Source organism: Carlito syrichta, unplaced genomic scaffold (assembly GCF_000164805.1).
Source record: "Carlito syrichta isolate Samal-C Ts95f unplaced genomic scaffold, Tarsius_syrichta-2.0.1 Scaffold315072, whole genome shotgun sequence".
NCBI classification, from domain to species: Eukaryota; Metazoa; Chordata; class Mammalia; order Primates; family Tarsiidae; genus Carlito; species Carlito syrichta.
In genome coordinates, this window is record NW_007259168.1 from 97,547 (window position 1) to 103,284 (window position 5,738).

Consider the following 5,738-nt stretch of genomic DNA (forward strand, 5'->3'; position numbering starts at 1 on the left):
GCAAAAGATATGAATGGACAGTTCTCAAAAGAAGACATACGAGCAGTCAACAGATACATGAAAAAATGCTCAGCCTCACTAGTCATCAAGGATATGCAAATTAAAATTACACTGAGATCCCACCTAACTCCAGTCAGGATGGCCATCATCAATAACTCAAAAATCAACAGATGCTGGAGAGAATGCAGCAAAAAGGGAACACTGCTACACTGCTGGTGGGAGTGTAAACTAGTGCAACCTCTATGGAAAACAGTGTGCTGATTCCTAAAAGATCTAAAAATTGACCTTCCATATGACCCTGCAATCCCCCTACTGGGACTGTACCTGGAAGAACTCAAATCACTCTTATGTAAAAGATACCTGCACATGTATGTTTATTGCAGCATTGCTCACAATGGGAAGAACATGGAACCAACCATGCTGCCCACGAAAAGAGGACTGGTTTAAAAAAATTGTGGTACATATACATGATGGAATATTACGCAGTCATAAGGAAGGACAAAATCATGAACTTCACAGCAACCTGGATGGACTTAGCATCTATAATACTGAGTGATATACCACAGAAACAAAGAACTGAGTATCACATGTTCTCACTCATAAGTAGGCCTTGAACAATTATCATAATACTATAAGAAAAGGATTGGCTCTAGTGGGAATCTGCCAGGGGAGGGGGTCTCACAGAATCAACAAGGGTACCTGCATAATGAACATTTGTATACCTAATTCTTAATTGTACCCCACATCTCTAAAATTAAAAAAAAAATTAAAAAAGAATGAAAGGGTAAGGAAGGATAAATATAAAGGTGTTTTTATCCTCTCTCATATTCTTTATTTTACTATTTTATATTTTTACTTTATAACAAAGATTATTGAGAACATCCTTGCGACCTGGAGTTTGACAGAATTTTTAAACATGACATCAAAAGTATTACCAATGAAAATTAATTTGTCAGCCGGACTCAGTGGCTCAGCCTGTAATCCCACACTTTGGGAGGCTGAGGTGAGTGGATTGCCTGAGCCTGCGGGTTCGAGATCCGCCTGGGTAACTTGGCGAGACCTCATCTCCACAATAAATAAAAAATTAGCCGGGTATGGTAGTGTGCGCTTGTACTTCCAACTACTTGGAAGACTGAGGCGGAAGGACTGCCGGAGCCCAGCAGGTTGAGGCTGCAATGGCCAGGAGCGTGCCACTGCACTCCAGTCTGGACAACATTGTGAGACTCCAACTCAAAAAAAAAAGAAAAGAAAAGAAAAGAAAATTAACTTGTTATCTTTCATCAATATTTAATATGTTTTGCTCTATTAAAGACATTGTTAAGATAATTAAAAGACAAACTGAAATAAAATATTTTCAGGTTGCCTAGCTGACAAAATATTTGGATCCAGAATATATAAAGAATTTTCAGAACTATATAATAATAAGATATACAACCTAATTTTAAAATAGGCAGAAAACATGAATAGATACTTCACCAAAGATGATATAAGAATGGTAAATAATCATTAAAAATGTTTAATGTCATTAGTCATTAGGAGAATCCAAATTTAAACTATAATGAAGTATAAATACACATCTATAAGAATGCTTAAAATAAGAAATATTGTCAATACCAGGTGCTGGAAAGAGTAGGGAGCACATGAAACTTTCATACACTGCTGGTAGGAACAAAACATAGTACCATCACTCTAGAAAATTGACACTTTCCTATAAGATTAAATATTCATAGCGTATGACTCATCAATCCTACTTCTGAGTATATTTCCTGGAGGAATGAAACCTATGCTCACACATACACAAAATATCTATGCACAAATGTTCATTGTTCATAGTATCTGTCTTCACAATTGCCAAAAACTGAAAAATACTCAGATTCCTTCAAGTAATGATTGGATAAATAAACTGTTGCATGTTCATACACCAAAATACTTCTGAGCCATGTAGAAAAAACAAAAACAAACTCTTATATACCTTGGGAAACATGCTCATGTACCCAACAATCTGTTTGTATTTCAAAGGCATCATTCTATGTTAAAGAAGTTCATGTTATTCTTTGAGAAAGGAACCTCAGTTACTTGTGCTAATATTCAATTCATATGACATTCTCAAAATGACAAGATAGTGATAAAGAACAGATTAGTGGTTTTCAGAAATTGGGAGTTGAGTGTGTATGTATTAGGGTTCTCCAGAGAAACAGAATCAATAGGATAAACATGTCTATGTGTCTGTGTGTAGGTGTGTGTATGTTGTGCGTGTGTGTGTGTGTGAGTGTGTGTAAGGAATTGGTCACATGATTACATGGTTATGGAGGTTGAAAAGTCCCAAGATCTGCAGGGTTTGGAAAGTTAGAGACCCGGTGGAGCTGATAGTATGATTTCAGTCTGAAGGCCAGCTGGTGCAAGATTTAGAACGAGCCAATATTTCAGTTCAATTCTAAAAATAAAATAATAATAATAATGATAATAATAATGTTCCCATTCAAAGGCAGTCAGAAAAGAGGAAATTCTCTTCAGAGATCTGAGACCCAGGAAAGACATTGATATAGTTTCAGTTTGAAGTCAGGCTGGTGCCAGATTTAGGAAAAGTCAATATTTCAGTTCAATTATGAGAGCAGGAAAAATAGTCTCAGTTCAGAGAAAGTTATGTGGGAGGAAATTATCTCTTATTCTGGAGAAGATTAATCTTTGGGTCTAATTAGGACTTCAACTGATTTGATGAGGCTCACCAACATTAGGGAGAGCAATTTACTTTATTCAGTCTACTGAATCAAATGTTAATGTCATCTAGAATTACCTTCCAAGACACACTCAGTGTAATGTTTTACCAAATATCTGGGTGCCCTGTGGTTCAGTCAAGTTGATACAAGTTGAAATTCTTACAGAATGTATATACAAATTGACAACACAAGTGATTTTTGTTTGAAACTTTTTTGCATTCTGATTAAGGTGATGGTTTCACAAATATGTACATGTTTTAAGATCTATAGAACTATACAATAAAATTAAAACAAAGGAAATTTTAATATATGCTAATTTAAAATAAAGATAATAGTAATATACAAGGACATTGATAACATGTGAAAGCAAAATGCATTGCAATATGAGCACAGTCTGGAAAGGGGTAAGTTGAAGTGTATTGTTATAAGGTGTTTACATTAAACAGGAAGTTATATAATATTTGACAGTATACTATAATGAGTGTGAATGCCACTATAAACTCCAGAGTGACCAGCAAACATAAAAATACATAGATATATATTAATATGCCAAAATACTTTATTAAAACATTCAACTAAGTCAAATGAATTTAAGAGAAGGCAAAAAAGAAACAAAGAATGAACAGGACAAATTTTTAAATGTCAGTATGCTGCATCTAAATATAATCCTACCAATAATTACACTGAAAGTGCATGAACTAAGGCCTTCAATTAAAAGGCAGAAGAAACTGTTACATTGGAGAAGAAACAAAACTCAACTGCATGCTATCTATTAGAAATGCCCTTTAAATATAAGAATGCAAATAGATTAAAAACAAGAAGATGGAAAATTAAATAATCTCCACTCATACTAATCATCACAAAGTTTGGCAAATAAATTATATCTCAGGACAAAAATATTGTCAAGGATAAATAGTAAAGTATAAAGATGATAAAAGGGTCAATTCATTGAGAAGACATAGCTATCCTAAACAAGTATGCACCTATAACAGAATCTTATATGTGAAATAAGTGCTGAGTGAAGTGAAAGGAAAAATAAATGGAGCAAAGATTTTATGTGGATATTTCAACCACTCTACTCAATAACTGAAATTCTGAGTAAACAGAAAAATCAGTAAGTGTATACTGATTTGATTGGTATTTATAGAACAGTACAAGAATAGAAAACACACTCTTTTCAGGTGACATGGGGTCTTAACAAAACTAAACTCTGTTCAGAGCAGTAAAACAATATTCCATCAATTTGTGAGAATTTAAATCATATATAGTATGTGATTTGTCCACAAGAAAATTAAATTAGAAATAAAAAAAACAGGAAATGATCTGGGAAACCACAAAATATTTGGAAACTAAAAACAAACACACACACACAAAAATTTCCCCTTCTAAATAACCCATGGGTTAAAGAGGAAATCATAAAACACGTTAAATATTTTTAACTGAATGGGATTAAGTCACAACACAACAAAATAATTATGATAAAGTTAAATCAGTGTTTTAAAGAAAATTTGCCAAATGTCATTAAACTGGGCACTTAAGATGAGTGGATTTTATTTTATGTAATATATTCTCTAATTAAGAGATAGCTACTAATTACTGGTAAAAATTTCATCCCACCAACTTGTGGGTGCAAGAAGTTTTTATGAACATCACTTTTGAGGAACTATATATATGATTTCGGAAAAATTATATATTAGGGAATAATAGCAGTGTTGAGTGCCTACTATTCTGTAAACACTGTGCCAATTGTCAAAGATGTCAATATGAATATGATTAGTCTCTGTCGTCTAACATATCACCTTGCAGGGCTGGAGCTGTGGTTCGTCTTACAATGCTAGATAGTATCAAAACCCAAACTGTGTATGGTTCAAGAGCAATATCACTGAGAAACAGAAACCTGCACAAAATATGTCTTAGTCCATTTTTTGTAACTATCAAGGAATATCTGAGGGAGGCAATTTATAAAGAAAAGGTATTTATTTGTCTCATGTTCTGCATGGCTCTGGCATCTACTTCTGAAGAGCCCTCAGGAAACTTACAATCATAGTGGAAGGCAGAGAGGAAGCAGGTCTGTCACATGGTGACAGCAGGAGCAAGAATCAAAGCGAGAGAGGAGGTGGCACCAGGTTCTTTTAAACAAGCAGTTCTCACATAGACTAGTAAAGTGAGAACTCACTCATTAATACCAGAAGGACACCAAGCCATTCATGAAAGATTCGCCTCCCTGACCCAAGCACATCTCACTAGGTCCCATCTCCATTATTGGGGACCACATTTCAGTATAAATGTGAAGAGGACAATATCCAAATTATATCAAAGCAATATTACAATTGTTATTACAACAATCAAAAAGGCCTGCAAATACAAATTTACCAGGGATTTTTCCAACTTATATTCATTCTAAACTTCTTTGGGGATACTGAGAATAAGCACACCCTTCATTTGGTTAGCCCATGTAGAAAATGTGAATCTTACTCAGAGATTTAGCAATGACCCTAGTCTTCAAGCAAAATATTTTGAACACACAAATCGTCTGTCACAATAAATCAACTTTAAGCCTGGACTTGTGTGCCATGGCAATGATAATCACCTCTAATAGCATTTCTCCAAGGATGACAGAGTCAACACTGGCAAATAGAAATTTTAGAATAAGAGTAATAAGTTAGATGATTACCAACATTTCTCTCCACTCTGAAACAATAATTAAAAAGCAAGAATCAGATATGTAAGTTTATACATAGTCAACATGAGTCTAGTCAAAAAATCTTGACTTGTGTTTCTCATTACTGATATTGATCAACCTGAGTTTTTATTCTTAGTCAGTTAAATTACTATTGTTATAATTAAATACTTAAAGTCATAAGTTTTTTTTTTACTGCAGTGGGAGATTTCTAAACATGTTAATTTTTATCAGATATACACTGATTACTAAGTAAAATGAATATAGATTAGGATGAGAGTTGGAGATATGCATGTAAATTTAGTGAGCTGATTCTTTTTATATGAATCAGAAAAAATACC